Below are 23,232 nucleotides of genomic sequence, written 5' to 3'. Positions count from 1 at the left end.
TTTTAATCCCAAAGGAACAGTGCCATATGACTGGGCAATCACAAAGAGATTATGCACGTACCTCCGTCAAGTTTCTTGGTATTCAGTATGAAACCCAGTCCAAGTCACTGATTATTCTCCAGAGAGTCAGTGCACTTTGACATTCAGAATCCTTCATGTCACATGGTAAGGAAAGCAGGAGATATTATCTACTGATTCCACAACAAGCTAAGAGTACTAACTACTGAAACATACTGTGTAAGTGCTATTTATTCTGGTAGTTAATCACCAGACAATGACAAAGCTGTAAAACATGCCATGGGCCTTTGCTGACATTTGGCAATTACTCCTTTAGGGCACAATCCTGCAATACATACAATATGTGGAGGTCAGTGGGACTACTCATGTGCCTAGAGACATCGTTCCTAAGTGAAGACACTTATTTAAAGACGTCTAATGCCTAGATATTCTATATATCAGATTTCAGCGTAGAGTGAACAGTGAACTGTCCCAGCCATGAATACAAACCCCTGGAATTGGGCTGCCAGTGGGATGGAGACAGTGTCTCACTCCACAGCACTAGATGACAGGACCACAATTAAAATGGCTCATCACTGTGTGCTAGAATTCTGTGATTGCAAATCAGTGGAATAAATTTAATGGTTCAGTGGGGTAGTATTGTAGAGCTGGGCTTGGAAAGATATTTTAGATTTTATCAATGTTCATGGGTAACAGGGTAACATGCATGTTTGTTTGCAGTATGGCAAATCCGAGATGGGCAAAAGAATCCAATTATACAAATATCTTGAAGCCATTTTTCACAGCTCTCCAATACTCCTCTAAGATATGACTCTTGAGTAAGTCCTATTGTGATTTCTAACTCACACACCCCTTCAGTCCTGCTATGAGAACTGTAGCCCTGGCAGCTTTGTGATGATTGGGCTACATCCATCACTGAATTCAAAAGTCACAGGCTTTAAGGCTTACATGATTTACAGTACAATACTTACATCAGAGCATTGGAGATTTTAAACTCAGTGGGAGCCAGGGACTATGAGAGGCTGCCAGAGCTGCTGGGTTCTGCAATCAGTTCTTTCAAAATATAGAGGATACAGGTGTGTCTGGGATGTTTATGATGGAGGAAGAAGCAGGTCTGTTGGGAAAGTCATGGGGAGGAAGGAAGATGGTGCAGGTGGGGTTAGGAGCTGGCAGTTCCTCATCCAACAGGAGCAGAACCACAGGTATGGTTTGGGGTCAGTTTGTTTTGGGGGGATAGCCAAAGATTCAGGACAGTTCTGAACTTCTTTGCCTAAGACCCCATTTAAACATAGGGCTTGACAGTGAAATTCTATTTGTCCTAGGCAGTTCCTTTTTTTGGCCGATTCAGTTCAGTGTTAATGGTTGTGTGTAAAATAATTCTACATATAGGCAGGTCAAAAACCTCAGGAAAACAGGGTTTATAATAGAAGTGCCATGGTGCAGAGATCTGTTCTGTGGTACAGTATTTATATGGCCTAACATTTCCCATTAAAACTCTTGTTTATGGAAGACCCACCTGTTCTGGCTCTCAGTTGGCACCTAGGACGTCAGCAGAACTGTTGATCAGGACAAACTAGTGCTTCTAATGCCATTAAGCAGAACAATTTAGAATGTAGCAGTGTGGTGTTTTTAAGCAGTGGTACCTCTGCTCTCTCATGGAACAAGTTATTTTAATTAAAATAGCCCTAGTGGCACAGGAGCTATTGAAAGAAAACATGTCACTAGTTATAACTTTCAAACAAACTGACATTTGATTGGATCTATACAACGGAGGAGGTATTTCCAAAACAAACAAAATATGCTGGCATTGAGGTACTTTTATGCTACATCAGATAAGTTTGTTTCATTAAGACACACTATAAACCTTGACATTTGCGTTGACATATTTAGATATTTTAATCTTTTTTCTATCTGCCATGGTCACAGTCTCTCACTTAATCTTGTTTTAGAGAGGAAGGATGGTTTGTGGTTAAGGTACTGGACCAAGATTTAGGAGAACTAGTCTGTAAGCCTGGCTCTGCCATGGAATTTATCTATAAAGAATCTTGGGCAAGGCACTAGATCAATCTGTACCGTATTTCCCTTCTGTAAAATGGGGAAAATAATAATTCTTGTCTTCTCTATTTAGATTGTAATCTCTTTGGGACAGCAACTGTCTTTTATTAAGTGTTTATTATTTAGTGCTACTGTAACACAGTTTTTAAAAAAAATATAATGTAACATCATGCCAATGCCATGAGCTGCAGTTAAACTCTTCCTGATCCTGTGCCAATAGCTGATGAAATGTTGTAGGAAATATGACTGACAGAGACAGCTTGGTTACCCTGCATGGGGTTAAATTTGACATTTGGAAGAAAAATCAGTTTCAGCAGCAAACCAGATCAAGACATGCCTTCCAGAGCTGGTGCTGCCCACTGGGTACTAATTATGTCATTGATATAGCACAACTGTTCTGCTGTAGAGTGTGATAGCTGCATGTCACCAGGCTGTGTTTCTCCCCAGCTCCAAAGCATGTGCTGCCACACCCAGTTATTTGCAAGGAGATTTATTGACTTACAGAGGCTAACAAACAGAAGGAAAAAAAAGTCAAAACTTAGCAAAACAAACAAAACGCAAATCTCAGCTTAGCCTCAGGGCCACCTCTCCCAAGGGTTTCTGGCACACCTATTCCTGGTAACTTCCCAGTTTCCATCAGCTCTGCTCCCACCCTGAAGCAACCCCCCCACTGCTACTTCTTTGAGCCCCTTGCTCTAGGGACCCACCACAGGCATTACCTCTGCTCCAGTGTGGCTTTCCCTCCCTATAGCAGCCCTTTATAGGCCCTCTGTAGGTACCCCCGCCCCCTTTAATTGGCTGGATTGGGCTCACTTACTCTGATCCAGGGGCAATGGGTGTAGTCTATTCACAGGGACCAGCCTCCCTGTGACACTGTCCCTTGTTTGAACTTCTGATGAACAAGTCATTCAGAGTGGCCTATTAACATCAAGGGTACCATGCTTCTCCTCCTCCTCATTTGGTGAGGGGTGGAGAAGGGCTGCAAAGAGCAGATGCCTAGTGAAGTCATCACATATATCAGCCAACTTGCCTTCATTGTCCCAAAATGGGGTACTCTTATTTATACGAAGCTCACCTTGACATATGTTAAGTTTCACTATAGTTCTCCTCCCTTACCCCTTATCCATGCTTTACTTAAATTATAATTCATTACCTAAACCTGCTTCACAAAATATGGGAACTTCTACCGAATAACTAGTCGGAGGAATCCAAAATAATTCCTACTTCATAAAGCAAGTGCAAGCAGTACACAGAAATATATAGAACCTTTGCAGGGTTTGAAAGAAAAAGATACTTATTCCAGAATACTAAAATATTGATATTTAGGAAGTTTCCACAGCTACACTGATGACACTTTAAATTGTTTATGTCACTGCTTGACAGAAAGGAGAAAATTATCTGGATAGGTCAAACTACTAGAAATAATCAGTCTGCTTACAATTTCAGATGAGCTGGTAGTCATGGTTGGAAATTTTTAAAAGATGTTCCTAGAAGATAAGGACCAAGGGTTGTGTAGCTGCTGTATTCAGCCCAAGAGCCCCCAAGAAAAGTTGTTGAGTCAGGTAGAATTTCTCCTGAGGACTCCGATTGCCAAGCAACCCTGAGACCCCCCCTCCAACGCAGCTGAGGGCAAAATCAAGACCATAATTTGGCCCTACTGCCTATGAAGGTGGAGTCTCATCCCGAAGATGAATTTCCTTCCTGTATTTCTAAGTTAAAACACTAGAAACTTCAGGAGTCTTATAAAATCTGTAAGTGCAGTTTGCATAATTGTCTTTCCACCCTCAGCCATGGCTGACATTGCCAAGAGTTCAGAACAGTTCTGCTGAATGCTGCTGTACCTGTTCCTGTTTCCATGGAAATGGACATTGGCTAAAGTAAGATAAAAGCTTTAAAGTAATTACCAATACAATTAAAATTTTTACCTCTTAGGAATATTTTTTTTCTGCTAACCAGTGTGACCAGCCAATGCAGACTCATCAGTACAGCAATTAGTGTCTAAAGAGGCATCAGTTAATCTGATCAATGTGAAAATGACACAAGAAAGGAAAGCATTGTTAGAACTGTGGAATAGCAGAACCCTGTGGCTTTCTTTTCCCTACTTATTACTAATAAGAAGCTCTTCTCCTTTGCTATGATGATTTACTGTTTCAGTTTCATCCTTGATTTATGCAGTGTCAAGAGAAAGGGGGCAAGAATCAAGGATATTCTTCCTGATGGCTCAATAAAGTTTGGGGAAGGAACTAAAAAAGGAAAAAAGTAAATGGATGCCATTTCTGTGGCAAATCTCAAGATAATAGGGAGGAGGAAACCCAGACACTCTCTCCAACAGCCATACAGGACCACCCAGTCAATCTTTTTCAAGCAACAGTATTTTGCTTATGTTGTAATTGTCTGATATATTTCATTTATAAGACTAAATCCTATCCATAACAGCATCATACAGTGATTAATAGCTATATTTTGAGTGTATCATTGACACATGCAAGAAATACATTAATTAGTAATGTCACTCATTAACTAAAATCAGTTGTATCAGTTTATACAATTGCAACTTTTCAAAAGATGTTAAAGTCCTCTGCTTCCCCAGCAACCTTCCACTGGGGTGACTTTAAATTTTAGTTTTCCATAGTGACACAGATGTCTTAAGCTCCTGCCCAAGAGAAGACAGGAAGGTTTTGTTTCAGAATAAGAAATGCTAAAGTGTAGCCTATCCTTTTAAGGATATGATAATTAAAATTAGAAATACTAAGAGTCATATCCAGTCTGATTTCAGCTAAAACAAAACAAAACAAACCCACCCATAACCACCACAAAGACAGCAGCCAATTCACCTCCATTTTATCAACAACAGAAATCCTGGACCTTTTTTCTCTTTTTAATTGAACTCTCTGGGATTTAACTTTTCAAAAGGAAAGTTGTCATGGACACATCCCATCTGCTTAAAATACAAAGTCAAAAGTCAATAGCCAACATTAATTCACTTTTAAAGTGGAGTTCACATGCATTGATTGGCAAGGAGCTTTTGTCTGCATAATAATAGTTGTTACTTATAACAACATTCAAATATTGTGGAGACAACTCTGAAAGGTTGTTCCTATAGTTATTTAGCAGAATGGAGATGACATTTCATAAATCAGGATAAGATGATGTCCAAAACTGAGTATAGCAATTTCAATCTCTAGTCATATACTGCACCACACTCCTGAATAGCTATTAATAAAAAAAAAAGGTAATAATTGGAGATATACCAATCTCCTAAAACTGGAAGGGACCTTGAAAGGTCATCGAGTCCAGCCCCTTGCCTTCACTAGCAGGACCAATTTTTGCCCCAGATCCCTAAGTGGCCTCCTCAAGGATTGAGCTCACAACCCTGGGTTTAGCAGGCCAGTGCTCAAACCACTGAGCTATCCCTCCCTATTTCTTAACTAACCCACAGACATTTCTTTCCTCCACTTTATACAAGCATGGGTACTTACTCGGGGCCGCATGGGGCCTTATAAACATTGGCCTGCATTGGGAGCAGTGGCAGGGTAGAGCCAGTGGTGGAATTGTTAGAGAAGCAGAAGTCTTCCTGAAGCTCCTCATCACACTCCGATGTCCGTTTGGGGCAGCATACTCTTCCCTGTGCTCCAGGAGACAGCTGTACTGGTCACTGATTAGACGGTGGAGCATGGGCTCCCTCTTCCCTGTTCCCTTTGGGGTATCTTGCGCCCTAGAAGATTTGAGGAAGGATGGCATGGAATGACATTGTCCCTTGCCTGGCCACTGCAGAGTGGTGCAAAGACTGGAGGAAACCTTCTTGCCTTTCCTGTCAAGCACTTCTGGAGCAGCCAGGCAGAATCTGGACCTCCACAGACAAAGTGTTACTATGACAATAGCTAATAAAGTATCTGTCTTTTTTTTTTTTTCATGCAGTGGGATTTCCAGGACCCTTTGGGATGGCAAGTTTGTCTGCGAGAGCCCATTTTCCTCATTCCTTTTAGCAATGCATTTGTCAACATCAGGATGATGTGGTCTGTCCCTAGAGATCCACCACTGTTAAGTAATCTCAGAGGAAGTGTGAGGGGATGGGCTAAGCACTTCCATTAAGGGCAAAAGATCTCTGCGGTTCTGCTTTCTGGATTATGACATATCTAACGGGCTGGACAGTATCATTCCAACAGCAAACCCTTTGTATGGGCTCAAGACATTAGCATATTTTCATGCCAAATTTCAGAAAAGACTGAAATTTTTGTACACACAAACAGTGACACTAAGAGCCCAGCTTATGCCAATTATACATTTTAAAAAACATGTTGGGGCCCTTCCTTTGGGGGAGGAGAAGAAAGAGAGTAGAGAGTCTCCTCCCAATCCTTTAAGCCACTGTGAGATCTGGAAAAAATGCTGGCCTAATGTTCACCAACCAAAATTGGAGGACTAGCTAATGTGTCCATTAACGCCCTATGCCCCAAATGGGGACTCACCGGGAAAAGTGTGGGAGTGACAGCATCCAGCAGCAGGAGCTGGGGGGAATTATCATGCTGCATCTTGCAAAAAAGGGTGTAGTGAATGCTGGAGATTGCCTTTTGCTTCTACAATCATAAAACTTTAAACAAGCTCAAAAGGACTATTCTGGCTTCAAGTGCCTCTTGGAGTTTCCACTCTCAAACCCCCCCCCCCCCCCGATCTCCTCCCACTGAATTGCTCTCATTCCTGAGAGAAGCTTTACCAAGGTAGCCAGTAACAACTTTATCTTTGATACACAAGACATATGGATAAACTCATTTGTCCTATTACATCATTAATATGTGTATATTTGACTATGTCTAATGTATAATTTGTACATGTCAGTGTTGGAAGAGTTTGTCAATATGTCTTGTGGGTCTGAGTTACAGCTGGTCAAAATTTCTTGAAACACACAACTTTGACAAAATTTTCCATTGCCATTTTGAATTTCAATCACAACAAAACATACTTAAGATTTTGCTGTGTTTGTGAAAGTTTCATCTAATGTTTTGGCCAGCTGTAGAACTGAGTGAACATCTCAATGAGACTTTTCACTGAAGAGTTGCTCGAGATCAAAAATGATCTGATTTGCATGAAAATATTCACAAAAGTGATTTTTTTTTAAACCAGCTCTAGTCAGAGTTAAGACTATTACTGAAAGTCAATGGAACAGTGCTGCTTTACACCAGCTGAGAGTCTAGCCAATCTCTGTTGAGGCTTAGGCTTTTGTTTAAAAAAAACAAACAAAAAAACCCCCAAAACCTGCAGTGTTTTCATTTTGTGCTGTGTATCAGAGTTAGGTATACTGTAGCAACCTTAATTGTAAATGAACCAGGTTTATTATTTGTATTGCAATAGCACCTAGGATCCCCAAATCATGGACCAGGACTCCATTGTGCTAGCTGCTGTACAGGCATAGAACAAAAAGGTATGTGGGTATTCATTCTTAGCTAAAAAAAGTTTAAAATGCAGTTGTCTCAAACAAAGTCATTTCCCATGGGCTGAATGGAGAAGTAGCCAGAACTACCCCCTCACCCTTTACAAGCAGCCCGGGTGAGGTCAGAATTGAAACTCATTGTCATGGGGTTGCCACTGCTGCTACTTATAAACAGTGTGCAATGCAATTCATCCCTATGTAAGATAGCTAAGTGACGGTTTTCCTAGATATGCAGAGTTTTAGGAGACATGGGTAGAAGGATAGAGAGCAATTATTAAGAGTCTAAACTAGATTCAAATAGGCCTCACATTAAGAAATTAAACATATTTATAGGCAAGGGTACGAAGGTAAACCAGAAAATTATCTCAATCTGCACCCCACAAGTTGAGCAAGTGTTGAAACTACAAGCAGGATGGCACTATGGATGGGTAATTACAAGTGGGAATAGGAAGCTGATTATGGAAGGCTTGTAATCAATAATTATAGAAATCAGATAGCTTTTCCTGTTTTAACTATAAAATCAGATCAATTGAATTTGACTGACCACAGCAAGATATTTGGTTATTAAATGTGGCAATATGGAAAGAGACATCTGACAAGTAGCGCGGATTAGAACAGTTAAGATATTAGCAGCAAAAGCTTGTAGTTCTGCACATGTCTGTATACAGGATATAAATATAGGACTGAGGTTAAAAATATTCAGTACTGGTGGGAAAGAGTATGTGGAGGGAATATAGCCTCATTAGAACACTTGTTTGGTTTCCAGAGATATAATAAGATCTTTAATCTTATTTATCCTGGTGTAATGTAATATATCAGATAACCTTCTCCAGTTGTTCCAGGGGCACTGAGTCATAATAAATCTGGTTTGCTTAGTGTGATTAAATGAGGGTAGAGATAGTTCCATTCTTGCTGCCAACTCTGCTAAGATTTTTGTATTTGGAATTCATGGTATTGAATAAGAAGGCCATGTTGAATGGTCTCTAGATTACAAATACCAAGACCTCCTTGGTGCAGGGAGGTAAGTATCCTCACTGAATTATTTTATATAACAGCCTTCCAAGTTGATTCCTGCAGATTAAAAATAAATTAGAAAGTGAGTATACTTTTCTTGATTGGACTTATTGTAACCCAGTTACTCTCCCTTGTATACAGTATACCTGGTTTAATATGTCAACCAGACTTTGTTAATTTTAGAGCCAGCAGGATTACTAGCTACATTTTGGACTGACTAAATGTTAGGGATATAGAGTTTGTATTCTGTTAAGGAATCTCCTAGAATACCACATAGCATTAGTCCAGTTCACAGATAGCTTCACACCAGTATTTATCTTTAGAAACTATATATAGATTTTCTAACAGCACAGTCTTTCTAATGTACCAGGTTAATTTCTCTGATCAAACATTTTGTCATCTAGGCAATAGAATATAAGGGGTACAAGTCTTCATGTGGGTGTGGCTGTAAAAATATTCAGTTCAGTTGTTTCTTGCAAAAACTTTCCTTTGTTTTAGCGACACAAATATATTCTAGAATCTTTTTTAAATGAATTTCTTGAGGTAGACCTATTAGTGTTCCAGAAATTAACTCTTTTTCATCAGTAACACATTAGCACTTCTCCTACTAAGTACTTGTATGTCTTAGTGTATTTTTCCTTCATTGATTATCTGGTATATTTATATTAAATGCAAAAATAAAATATGCACATTTGTTATTTTACTAGTTTTACACAGTAGAGAACAACCATGTTTATTGTACCCCTTTTTAAAATCAAACTATGAATATTATATTAACCTGTCATTTGAGATTGTGTTCTAGATATCACCAATGTTACTGCTATATAGGCTATTTCTGGGGTAGGCAACCTATGGCATGCATGCCAAAGGTGGCACGTGAGCTGATTTTCAGTGGCACTCTCACTGCCCAGTCCTGGCAACTGGTCCAGGGGGCTCTGCATTTTAATTGAATTTTAAATGAAGTTTCTTAAACATTTTAAAAACCTTATTTACTTTACATACAACAATAGTTTAGTTATATATTATAGATTTATAGAAAGACCTTCTAAAAATGTTAAAATGTATTACTGGCACACAAAACCTTAAATTAGAGTGAATAAATGAAGACTCGCACACCACTTCTGAAAGGTTGCTGACCCCTGGGCTATTTACTCTCCCCCTAAAACAGCAGCTACATTCTAGGGTAGCACTAGATTAGAATCACTGTTCAGTGGTGTTTTTATGGATAACTATAGTACTTCTAAAGTATGGTGACATTAATAAGTAGCAATTTTGAAACAATGCCACTAGCTGCTCACAATGTGAATATTATTACTTCATGATCACTAACATATATACTGCCATTGCAAAAGAAGATGAAACAAAGTGAGAGTTTTATTCTGAACCTCAATATGCGTGCAAGGATTTGCTGACCATTGCCAGCTCCACTTAGTTAAGGTTGAGATGACCCTTTCTTTTAAAGAAAGGCTTTTCTAAGTGCTATAAAATCCACATGGTTACTCAAGTTGCCTTGAAATTTGGTGTGCCTCATTAAGGTGCAGGCCCTGGTTAGCGATCCAAATTTAGGGTCATTTGATATAGCGACCCCTGAGATGTTGTCCCCCACCAAAACCAGCATTTTTTAAGACTGAGATTCTATCGATGTTTCCTGACATTCAAACCATAGCTATGATTGGGCTCCAAAGGGTCTAAATCACCCAACACTTACCTCTGCTTTTGCATGGCACCCACTACCCCTTTGGGGAAGCAATATTGAAAATGTTATTCAACAAAGGATTAAGCTCCACAGATGGGTCAGTGGCTGGGCTTGAAACTGACACTCACATGCCAATGATCACTAACTCCTAAACAAACAGATAAATAATTATCTTTCAGTTTTAAAAACAAAACAAACCAAAAACCAAACCAAAACCCCAAGGAAATTAACTGACAAAGACTTAGTTCAGAACTAGTGTTGCCCAGTGTCATCTTGTGCCCTTACAGAACATCAAGTTCAGAAAAACTCAAACTTCTGAAAACCAGGAAACAGAATTAAGGTACGCACCCAGGCAAAATCATCTCTGCCCACTTTGAGCAATGATAGTTAGGGCCCTCACCATGGATGTGTGAGACCTGGGTTCAAGTCCCCACACCAAAACAGGCAGCATAGGACTTTGAAGATAGGTCTCTTAGATCCAAGTTGGGCTATTTAGAGTCTTTCATTTTTTGTGAGAAAGGGCTGACCTTAAGGCAGGTAACTCTAGGAGAGAATTCACAGCTGAGAATTCCAAGTGGAGATAAGTGCCTCTCTCCAGCCTAGCAATCAGGTGCCTAAGGCCCAGATCAGTGAGATGTAGGCACCTAAATGCCTTTGTAGCTCTGGGCCCAAGTCTCGTCCCTTTCCTTTGCATTTCATTCTTGACTAGTTTAGGTGACTCCACACTTGGTTTTCTGCCTCTAAGAATCCCTTTCTTAGGTGCTTTACTCTCCCCATACAATGCATGGGATGCCTGGCACCTAACTCAGGGCTGAGAATTGGACTAGGCAGCAGGGTGCCCAGGTGTGGCTATGTTTGTAGCCACAAAGTATTATTAATAAACCCAGCTGCAGAGGCAAGAATTATTATGTTATGCTTTAGAAAAATAAAGTTGTTTTCTAAGTGCTAAAAGGTTACTTTAAATCCCTTCTTCTCCCACTGCTAACAAAATAAGCAGCACTTTTACAAATATAACATACAACTTACCAGGCAGGATCCAAATGCTTTGACAGTGTCCCTTATAATCTAAATTAAATGTGAATTTGGAAATGTTAATTTAAACTGCTGTCCATTCTTAACACTCCTTTAAATACACTGCAGTCCTTCAGCTGATCAAACTAATGACAGGCTAAAGGAAGTATGTTGTTCAAAGGTGTGTTGTTGCTAATAATAAAAGTCTATTTGCAGGAAGTGTACAGAGACAGCTCTCAAACACAGGAGGAAGTCATGCAATTATCCAATTATTGACAAAGCCATATGGAGGACCAAATCTAATTAAAAATCAAGAACAAGACTACACTCTCGCATTATATTCTCTTCCAAGATAAAGCAATTCTATCCTATTAAACATAGATAGCAAGTTGGGATGTTCCTGTTGTAATCCTTCCCTATTGTGATCCTCAATGATAACTTTCCTGGAACACGTAGAACAGGGGAGTGGCAGTTTTATGAGTAAAGCAAATATCTACAAGTCACAAACCTCTTGCGTAATTGACTTTGGCTCAGCACTGAGCACAATACAGCATGAATCAGATTATTTACATTTACATTAACCTTCTTTTTTAATGAAATGTATCACATAACTAAACAACTTCTGAAACATCCTTAACCATCATGAGGTAATAATCTTGAAAGGTTTAATTTTCCACAATGTGCGTTGATCAATGATAATGGGCTCTGCTCCTTACTAAACCCTGAAAAAAAATCAGCATCAGTTTTAAATATTTTAGAAAGTTTTCTTGATAACTAAACACTTCCTAGGCTAACAGAGGCATTGTGGGTTTCACTTACCTATTCCTTTGCGGATCATGTTCATGCAGTTTGAAAATGTAGGTTATTAAGAGCCAGATCCTCAAAGGAAGTTGATGGAAGTTAGGAGCCTGAATACCTTTGAGGATCTGTCCCTAAGTCGCAGAATTGGGACCATGGTGATCAGAGATCTGTTCTCTGTAAATACCAGTCACTACAAATCTCAAACAACCTTTTAAAAGAAATGTATTTAATCATCAAGAATTTAATTTAGAAAAAATGCACATGCTGAGCTACTGTTAGCTCTGTAATCTGATCACTCAAGTGAAATGAGCAGGTTTACCTAGTCTTAACAATAGTAAAGAAATCATTATACAATGTTTAAAGGCAGAAATATTTATCTTGAGGTAATAGCTTTGATCATACTATTATACTCAGCCTTCACTTCCACAGGAATTTTCCCAGGGGTTGCCAATGAAGGGATGTTATACAAGACAGATGCCCCTTGACTATGGACCCTCAACAGGATCTTTACTCCTTTTATCCCCTTCAAAGTCTGCAGCATTGGGGAGAGGGAAGGGATTGGCCCTTAGTACTTGTTATTTTAAAAGACTAATAATAAAGATGTCAGGAGGGCGGGGTTACCAAAAAAATGACAAGATTACTTACTTGTCCATTCCATTAACAACAGCACCAGAAGAGTCAGGTATAGCTATCACTGCCTTTCAGCATTATGCTGGAAAACATTAAGAAGATTGGACCAGACAGAAGGAGGGAAAGAAAAGGAGATGTTAATAACTTTATGAGTGAATATTAAAATAATGAGACACTCAATCTACTGTTAATTAATGTAGGTTAATGCTAGCAGGGGATTCAGGAAAGTTAAAGTTGGAGCCTTTCCTGGTTAAAAATACCTTTTGCTTACTAAAGAAAATTTCTTACATTCTGTATCAATGGATATATACAAGTGCTGCTTGACTTATCAAGATTATTAGGTCTTGTATCACTCAGATAAAGACAGATAAGAAAAAGCCACAGAAAAGGATTTTCCCCTTCAAACTCTTTAATTAAAAATAAAATTAACAAATGAAATTATGTATCTTTATATAATAACAAATCTAACTAAGTATGGGTGTGGAATGGTGCCTATAACAAATAATATCAAATGGATAAAAAGCCAGACCGTGTACATATGTTGTTTAATTTGAAAGAAATAATTGTTTCCCTACGGCCTTGGAAACTGATCACAGTTCTGTGTTGCTCTTAGTAATTTGCTCTATTACGAAGTTTATTCAGAACAGGTAAAGCCATATAGATTCTTGTTGTCCTGCTGGATTCAGGGTTGTTATTTTAGATAGTGTTAACAATAGTAATAGAGCTTTTATAACAGTTTCACAAAATGTTAATTAACACCAAGGATACACAACTGTGGGATTTGAGAAATAACAATTTCCAACATGTTTCAGAGTTATTCATTGTGTGTATTGCCCCAAAGGCTTATATTAATTGTCAGGACCATATTACAAGACATTAGGTTTCTTGTAATTTTCATTTATTACGAATGCTGTGCTCTTTTTGTATATTCTGTCATCTAAGCCTGAGGAAATAAAACTTCTATAGATGATACAGGTTGGGAAATATAGTATGTTTTTATAGTTTTCAAACAGTGCTTTTGACTCATTTCCATATTTAAATATTTTTTTCAAAGGGCAATGGTGCTTATGAAGTTGCATTGAGTTAGGTTCATTAGTTATTTACATGTTGCTGGTATAAACCCTTTAACAGGTCTTAGTATCAACTTTTCAATAGGATGCAGTTACTATAGATGTTTGTGAGGACTGAAGTATAAAACTATAGCTTCTGCAGGTAGTGCAGTCAGTGCTTATGTGAAATGCATCTTTATTGTAGGGTATGCAAAGCCTGCTATTTATGTGCTTTTATGGCAATATCTTTTTAGGCCAAAACTTGTCATATTTGGAATGTAGAATCAGTTTGTCCTTGTGAAAAGCCTGGGTCTCCCATTATTGACTGTACCCATTAAGTTTTGTATTACATTCAGAAATTGTATTTCTGATCTTATGCCAGATCTTGGCTGTAACTTGTTTATGAGGATTGTCTATATAACTAATCACTGTTAACAAATAAAGGGGTTAGAGAGATAACAAGGGGCCAAATTTTTCAGCTCCCAGTCAAGTGCATCCTCCAAAATTTAGAGGGTAGACTACTGCTTTTTCATGGACTCCACTTGAATATCTATAAAGAATAGTATCAGAGGGGTAGCCGTGCTAGTCTGTATCCACAAAAACAACAAGGAGTCCGGTGGCACCTTAAAGACTAACCGATATATTTGGGCATAAGCTTTTGTGGGTAAAAAACCCACTTCTTCAGATGCATGGAGTGAACATTACAGATACAGGCATAAATATATATTGGCACATGAAGAGAAGGGAGTTACCTTACAAGTGGAGAACCAATGTTGAAAGCCAATTCAGACAGGGTGGATGTGGTCCACTCCCAATAATTGATGAGGAGGTGTCAATACCAAGAGAGGGGGAAATTGCTTTTGTAGTGAGCCAGCCACTCCCAGTCCCTATTCAAGCCCAAATTGATGGTGTTAAGTTGGCAAATGAATTGTAGCTCTGCCGTTTCTCTTTGAAGTCTGTTTTTGAAGGTTTTTTTGTTAAAAAATGGTTATTTTAAAATCTGTTATTGAATGTCCAGGGAGATTGAAGTGTTCTCCTACTAGATTTTGTATGTTACCGTTCCTGATGTCTGATTTGTGTCCATTTATCCTTTTACGTAGAGACTGTCCAGTTTGGCCAATGTACATGGTAGAGGGGCATTGCTGGAACATGATGGCATATATCACATTGGTAGATGTGCAGATGAACGAGCCCCTGATGGCGTGGCTGATGTGATTAGGTCCTATGATGAGATCACTTGAAAAGATATGTGCCAGCATTCATCAAAGATCTACAACCTATCCTGAAGGACAATCCCTCACTCTCACAGATCTTGGGAGACAGACCTGTCCTCGCTTACAGACAGCCCCCCAACCTAAAGCAAATACTCACCAGCAACCACATACCACACAACTAAAACACTAACCCAGGAACCTATCCTTGCAACAAAGCCCAATGCCAATTCTGTCCACATATCTATTCACATGACATCATAATAGGACCTAATCACATCAGCCACGCCATCAGGGACTCATTCACCTGCACATCTACCAATGTGATATATGCCATCATGTGCCAGCAATGCCCCTCTACCATGTACATTGGCCAAACCGGACAGTCTCTATGCAAAAGAATAAATGGACACAAATCTGACATCAGGAATCATAACATTCAAAAAACAGGAGAAAACTTCAACCTCTCTAGCCACTCAGTAACAGACTTAAAGGTGGCAATTTTGCAACAGAAAAGCTTCAAAAACAGATTCCAATGAGAAACTGATGAACTTGAATTAATATGCAAATTAGATACCATCAATTTAGGCTTGAATAGAGACTGGGAATGGCTGAGCCGTTACATACATTGACTCTATTTCCCCATGTTAAGTATCCTCACACCTCTTGTCAAACTGTCTGTAATGGAGTATCTTGATTATCACTACAAAAGTTTTTTCTCTTAATTAATTAGCCTCTTAGAGTTGGTAGCACAACTCTCACCTTTTCATGTTCTCTGTATGTGTATATATATATCCTTACTATATCTTCCATTCTGTGCATCCGATGAAATGGGCTGTAGCCCACGAAAGCTTATGCTCAAATAACTTTGTTAGTCTCTAAGGTGCCACAAGTACTTCTGTTCTTTTGGCGGATACAGACTAACACGGCTGCTACTCTAAAACCTGCCATTTTTTACCGAGTTTATCAAGCAATTTGGATCATTCTGTCTGATTGCCTTGTCCTCAGCATTATTTACCACTCTTCCAATCTTTGTGTCATCTGCTGATTTTATCAGCAGTGATTTTATGTTTACTTCCAGATTATTAATGAAAATGTTGAATAGTATCATGCCTAGTGACAATCTGTGCAGAACCCCTCTAGAAATATCAAGCTGATGATGATTCATCATTGACAACTACTTTCTGAGATCTGTCCACTAGCCAGTTCTTAATCCATTTAATGTGTGGTCTATTAATATTGTGTTATGATAATTTTTAAATCACAATGTTGTACAGTACTAAATCAAATGCCTTACAAAAGTCTAAGTATAGAATATCTGCAGTTACCTTTATCAACCGAACTCATATCAACAAAGAATGAAATCAAGTTGGTTTGACAAGTTTTTTTTCATGTTGACTGACATTAATTATATTCCTGTCTTTTAATTCTTATCAGTTGAATCCTGGACCTGCTATTCCATTGTTTTGCCTAGGACTGATGTCAGGTTGACCAGCCGATAATTAACCAGGTCTTCCCCCATAGCCCTTTTTGAATATTGACACAACTTTAGCACTCTTCCAGTCTTTTGGAATAACTCTGGTAGTCCAAGATTTATTAAAAATGAACATCAGCAGGCCAGAGGTCTCCTCAGCCAACTTTTTTAGGACTCTTCGGTGCAAGTTATCCAGGCCTGCTGATTTAAAAATGTTTGTCTCTAGTAGATGTTGTCTAATAGCCTCCTCAGTTACTAATGGAATGGAAAGTATTTCATCATCCGCATGTGATACAAGGACATCGTCCTGATACTTTCTAAATACAGAACAGATCATACACTTCTGCACAATTATTAACACTTTGACTCCTCCATCTAGTATTGAGTCTAAACCACTGCTCAGATTTCTTTTGCTTCTAGTATACTTAAGACTTGCTATTGCCCTTTGACCTGCCAACCATGGATTTTTCCCTGACATCATTAGCTTCCCTTACCAATTTTCTGCACTTCTAATTTATATAGTTGCTATCTATTTTCCATTGTTTACCACTTGTTATATATTTCTTTTTAATTTCTAATTGCAGTAGTCACTTCACCACTGAAACAGCCAAAGTTATCCTTTTTCTTGACTGTGGATTTGTGGATTTTTGGCCATCTAATAAACTCTTTTTAAAGAGTTCCCAATTTTCATTCACATTTTTCTGTCTAAATCCTCCCCCCCAAAATTAATTCTGCTATAATTTTCCTCAGGTTAGGGAAATTGGCCCTTTGAAGCACTAAGCGTATATTATTTCTGGTTGAGACTGTCCTCCATTTGCCCATATTGAATGTAATCAGATTATGATCACTGATACCTAAGTAATGACCTCTTCTGTTAAGAAAATTATCATATATAATTTTTAGAAACTAATGAAGTTTTACTATTGGCTGCTCAAGACTGCCAGTGTATGTCTCCCAAATTGAAGTCCCCCATAGCAGAGTTTTTCTTTACACTCAAGAGAGCTAGCATCAACAATATTCATAGAGAATATGTTGTCGTCAGAAGATGATGTCCAAGCGGAAGCATTTAAACATGTTGATATATAATCTCAGGCTCTTTAGCGCTATCTTTTGCAGTTGAATTAAGACAATGAGCTCTATATACCCATATGTGTGTACACACACACCAGCTAAACTGTATATTTTTCTTAGAGCACTCAAACATGATCAGTAAATCGCACTGAGGGCTTGGCTACACTTGAAAGTTGCAGCGCTGGTGGAGGCTTTCCAGCGCTGCAATTAGTAACTCTCCACACCTGCAAGGCACATCCAGCGCTGCAACTCCCTGGCTGCAGCGCTGGCTGAACACCTGGTCTGCTTGGGGTGTAGCGAGTGCAGCGCTGGTGATCCAGCGCTGCTCATCAAGTGTGGACACACACCAGCGCTGTTATTGGCCTCCAGGGTATTAGAAGATATCCCAGAATGCTTTTAACTAAATTACTCTCTTTGTTTTGTTATGCAGCCTCTCTTTGTTTTGTTGTGAACTCGGAGCTCCGGTGCTCTGGGAGCTGCTTATCAAACACCTCCTGTTTGCTGTGATCAAGCTGTACCTGACTGTGAACAATCAAATGAGATAACCCCTGTGAATGAGGCAGGCAGGGAGTGAGTGTTTGCTTGACAGAAACAGCGGGGGCAGAGGGGAGAAAGGGAGTCCGTTGGATGCAGGCTGTTTGCAGTTAAGAGTTAAGGGTAAGGGATCGGGAACATTTTCTGATTTTGCAAGGCAGGAAGCTAAACTCACAGTGTTGGCTCCAAAAATCCACTCACTCTCTCTCTCCCCCGCTCCCTGTCACACTACAGCCCCACCCCAACCCCTCTTTTGAAAAGCACGTTGCTGCCACTTGAACGCTGGGATAGCTGCCCATAATGCATCACTCCCAACAGCGCTGCAAATGTGGCCACACACCAGCGCTGGTAGCTGTGAGTGTGGCCACACACCAGCGCTGTTCCTACACAGCTGGATGACCAGCGCTGTAAACTCCCAGCGCTGCAACTCTCAAGTGTAGCCAAGCCCTGAGGTACTGGGTATGTATAGTTGTCCACACCTCCTATTCCTTCCTGCTGTCTCCACCCTAACATTCATCTTGACCTTTCTACAACCCTCACAAAAACACCCCAGTCCAACTTCCTTCTCTCAGCTGTTGGTTCCCTCCCTCTCACTTTAACCTCTTTTGCCACTGACATCTAGTCAGTTTCTAACCCCTCCCAGTAGTTAGTTTACTCCCCAACACTTCCAGACATCTAACGCCCACCCACCAGATGCTCGCTGCCAGCTTCCTCTCTGTTCTCACCATTCCCCAGTGTTCTCACCCACTCAGCTTCTGGAAAGCCCCTTTAACACTCCCCACTTGACTTACCTCTCAGCCCTTAGATCACAGTTCCCTAAAAAGTACTTCATGTTCAAAGGCTGAAAGCTGGAGACGTTGACACCGTGACTCATTTTTCATTGCAATGACTGCTCTTATAAATGATCATAGTCATCATAATTGTTTCTTGTCTAACGAACATTGGTACAATAGATTTTAATAGAATTGTGCAAGAAACAAGATTGATGATTGGCTAACCCTATTTACTGATTAAAATTAACAATCTGGTTTATGTCACAAAGTGCGTTATATTTTCCAGTGGCATTGTTTTAAACATGTTCATTTATGTGAAGCTAACGGCAAATTAAAGTGGATCCTTCGAGGGAATGAGAGGAAGCTGAAAATATGATGGATCTAGGCTCCACTTAATTTGCCTCTGCATGATGCCATAACACTTTCATTTTACTGGGCAGACAGCCCCCCTTCATCATGTGGGATGAAATAGCTTTCCCACATAGAAAGGGAGAGGAAAAAAAAAAAAAAAAAACCTGCCAAGCGAAGATGCAGAGAGAGGAAAGATTCCAATCTCGCTCCCAAAAACTGGAGAGGGGGAGGGAATAGAAACATTGACAGATTTTAGCAGGGAGTTATGTGGATAAAATACTGTGCACCACTTTGGCAGTGTACCTCTTAGGGTATGTCTATGCTTTGAACTGGGAGTGTTATTCCCAGCCCCATGAGAATATGCACATTAACTCTGAGGAGGCTAATACACTAAAAATACAATATAGCCATGGTGATGTAAGGGGCTGATGGGTCTCTCCAGATGCAGGAACATCCTAAGGGAGCCTAACCCCTCCTGCTGCTTACACTGTTACAACTACACTTGTATTTTCAGTATGATCACAGCCTGTCTGGGTATGTTTCATCAAGTTGCGAATTACAGACCCAGCTTGAAGTGCAGACATACCCTTCACTCTTCATACATCTTTCTGTTATTCCACTCCTGGATTTCTCTTGAACACTGAACTATATTGTTCCAAATTGTGAGGTGGTTTTTTTAATAGGGACAAATTGTCTCCTCTTAGACATAAAACTGTTTTTTACTTGTAGGCTTAACAGAGACATTGACTCAGTTGACAATATCCATTTTGCCTTTTTAGAATGAAGGAATATATTGTTAGTTATAGCTCCAATTCCATTTATTAACCACACAACCACATTCAAGATCATTAAAGCAGTAGGCATTTTACCTGCACCCAGACAAATGATTCAAAAGAGAACTGGCTTGCAAAAGTAATCATTTTTTTCCCCCTGCTGCTGAGCTACACAGAGTTGTAATGAAATGCTGGGGACTGGGCAGGACAGGGCAAGGAATGCTAATGGGGAACAAAGGTAACATCACAAACTCCAACTGCTCATTTGAAAGTTTATTTTTTTAATTGAGAAATCATTGAGTACATATGTAACTTGTGATGATACAATCATCAGTATATATAAAAACTTAGTAAACAGTAAAATCATCATTTAAGAAAATTACATTCCCATTACATAATGACTACACAATAGGAAGCTTTATTTTATAAAACAAATGGTACAACAACGGCAGCGTGATATACCCAAGCGACAGAGCCGTTTTTCCTGTCACACACTATAAAAATGGATTGTGAGTCTTAACTATCTCTATTGGTAGGTTTATGCACTGATTATGAAGATGGATATTTTAAAATCTTCAATTATAATGTCAGAAATTCCTTTCTTGAAGCAGTTACTGTAGTTCCTTCCTATGAAGGGGTGGAAGGTCCAGTTTGCATCACTGATCTGTGTCCCTCCATTTAACATCTTCTTGGCCCGCAGATCACTTACAGGTCCTTCCTATTCTGTGATCCCTTACCCCTTTATCCTGCATGTTCTCCTATGAGGTGTGATCACATTTTTCTGAGGTGTGCTGTGGTCTTACAATTGCTACAATGAAGCATATCAGGCACTGATGTTAAATAGTATTAAGGGGTATAGATTGTTACAGAAGAATATGATGTAGTGTCATTAGCTTTTGAATAATCTTTTAAGACTATCATGAGTGCATGGAGAAAGTACTGGGATAGGAAATGAAGGTTAAATGGTATACAGGTAGGAAGAGCATGCAGCCCTGACGCTAGAGACAAAAGATAAGAAGGGCCAGGAGACATATTGTAGTAGACAAACAGATCTTTCTTTTACTTGTCTAAAAAGAACTAGCAGCCATATCATTTCCTATTGGAAAACCAGGCATTTGCAGCAAGATAGCAGGACACCAGTGTTTTTTTCTGGTAGCATCATACTCAGTGGAAGCACCAGTCCTTATAATAATTGCCAGATTATGGTAGAAAAGGTGGCAATATTTTCACCGTTTTATTGTTTGACTCTCATTTTAGAACCCTGGGTTGTGAAGCCAAACAAAACGTTCTGAGGCAGTTAAAACCTCTGTCTTTTTGGCACATGCCAGAAATGAGCACTCAGTGAGAATGATATCAAAGAAATTTCAAAAAGAGGTATTATACCACTTTGTTGAGAAAGTACAAATTCAGCAGGTAGCTGTGTATTATAAGTTTAGGATACGAGGGCCAACATTTTAAAACGTGGCTGTTAAGAGTTGGTATCTAAATAAGTGTCCTGATTTTCAGATGTTCTGAAATGAGGTCAGTGGGATTTGCAGGTTCCTAACACCTCTGAAATCAGACCACTTTTATCAGGTGCCTAATTTTTGACATGCAAGTTTGTATATTAAAAAGTAACAGCAAAAAAAAACCCACATGTTTAAGTACATCAGAAGCCTACTAAACAATCAGTGAAGCCACTGGACAATCAAGGTGCTAAAGGAGCACTCAAGGAAAACAAGGCCATTGCAGAAAAACTAACTTAATTCTTTGCATCAGTCTTCACTGCAAAGGATGTGAGGGGGATTCCCACACCTGAGCCCTTCTTTTTAGGTGACAAATCTGAGGAATTGCCCCAGACAGAGATGTAATTAGAGGAAGTTTTGGAACAAACTGAAAAATTAAACAGTAATAAGTCACCAGGACAAGATGGTATTCACCAAAGAGTTCTGAAGGAACTCAAACATGAAATTGCACAACTAACAACTATGGTATGTAACTTACCACTTAAATCAGCTTCTGTGCCAGATGACTGGAAGATAGCTAATGTGACATTATTTAAAAAAGGCTCCAGAGGCAATCCCAGCAATTACAGACTGATAAACCTAACTTCAGTACCTGGCAAACTGGTTGAAACTATAGTAATGAGCAGAATTATCAAACACATAGATGAACATGATTTGTTGGGGAAGAGTAAATGTGACTTTTGTAAAGGAAAATCATTCTAATAGATTGATGAGGAACTCTTTGAGGGGATCAACAAACATGTTGACAAGAGGGATCCAGTGGATATGGTGTACTTCATTTTCAGAAAGCCTTTGACAAGATCTCTCACCAAAGGCTCTTAAGCAAAGTAAGCAATCATGGGATAACAGAGAAAGTCCTCTCATGGATCAGTAACTGGTTAAAAGATAGGAAACAAAGGGTAGGAATAAATGGTCAATTTTCAGAATGGAGAGAGTTAAATAGTGGTGTCCCCCAAGGATCTGAACTGGGCCAGTGCTGTTCAACGTATTCATAAATGATCTGGAAAAAGCGGTAAACGGTGAGGTGGCAAAATTTGCAGATGATATAAAGGAACTCAAGATAGTTAAGTCCAAAGCAGATTGCAAAGAGTTAAAACGGGAGCTCATAAAACTGGGGGACTGGGCAACAAAATGGCAGATGAAATTCAACATTGATAAATGCAAAGTATTGCACATTGGAAAACATAATCCAAACAATACATACAAAACGATGGGGTCTAACTTAGCTGCTACCACTCAAGACAGAGATCTTGGAGTCATTGTGGATAGTTCTCTGACAATATCAGCTTAATGTGCAATAGTAGTCAAAAAAGCTAACAGAATGCTAGGAAACATTCAGAAAGGGATAGAAAATAAAACATAAAATATAATCCCTCCATATAAATCCATGGTATGACCACATCCTGAATACTGCATGCAGATCTGGTCGCTCTGTCTCAAAAATGATGTATTGGAATTGGAAAAGGTACAGAGAAGGGCAACAAAAATGATTAGGGGTATGAAACAGCTTCTATCTGAAGAGAGATTAAAAAGACTGGGACTTTTCAGCTTGGAAAAGAGACAATTAAGAGGGCATATAACAGAGGTCTATAAAATCTTGATTGGTATGGAGAAAATGAATAAGGAAGTGTTATTTACCCCTTCACATAACACAAGAACTAGGGGTCACCCCAATGAAATTAATAGGCATCAACAAACAAAAGGAAGTACTTATTCACAGAATGCTCAGACAACACATGGAACTCTTTGCCAGGGGATTTTGCGAAGGCCAAAATTGTAACAGTGTTCAAAAAAGAACTAGATAAGTTCATGGAGGATAGGTCCATCAATGGCTATTAGCT

At 39.2% G+C, this 23,232-nt stretch overlaps 2 protein-coding genes and 1 long non-coding RNA gene across 17 annotated transcripts in view; 1 reads left to right on the top strand and 2 right to left on the bottom strand.

Annotated features, from left to right (window-relative positions):
- The window catches only part of ERBIN (erbb2 interacting protein), a 249,589-nt gene extending 234,472 nt beyond the window's left edge, over positions 1–15,117 (bottom strand). Inside the window, exons 1-3 of one of the 3 annotated variants that reach the window (XM_039544892.1) lie at positions 15,071–15,117; positions 12,666–12,732; positions 12,423–12,552 (exon numbers count right to left, since the gene is read on the bottom strand). The gene's annotated coding sequence lies outside the window, so the exon portion shown is untranslated. Of the gene's footprint in view, positions 1–61; positions 83–12,422; positions 12,553–12,665; positions 12,821–15,070 lie in introns of those variants that run through there. The other 2 variants (XM_039544893.1, XM_039544898.1) reach the window with 2 other exon arrangements.
- LOC120408227 overlaps positions 1–23,232 on the top strand; it is a 67,918-nt gene that overhangs the window by 4,269 nt on the left and 40,417 nt on the right. The window lies entirely within an intron of this gene.
- NLN (neurolysin) overlaps positions 20,152–23,232 on the bottom strand; it is a 57,415-nt gene continuing 54,334 nt past the window's right edge. For all 11 annotated transcript variants that reach the window (XR_005600531.1, XR_005600525.1, XR_005600526.1 and 8 more), the window contains one exon: positions 20,152–20,694. The gene's annotated coding sequence lies outside the window, so the exon portion shown is untranslated. The remainder of the gene's footprint in view (positions 20,695–23,232) is intronic.

The sequence above is a fragment of the Mauremys reevesii genome, linkage group 6 (assembly GCF_016161935.1).
Source record: "Mauremys reevesii isolate NIE-2019 linkage group 6, ASM1616193v1, whole genome shotgun sequence".
Taxonomy (NCBI): domain Eukaryota; kingdom Metazoa; phylum Chordata; order Testudines; family Geoemydidae; genus Mauremys; species Mauremys reevesii.
This window is presented reverse-complemented; position numbering and strand designations above follow the sequence as displayed.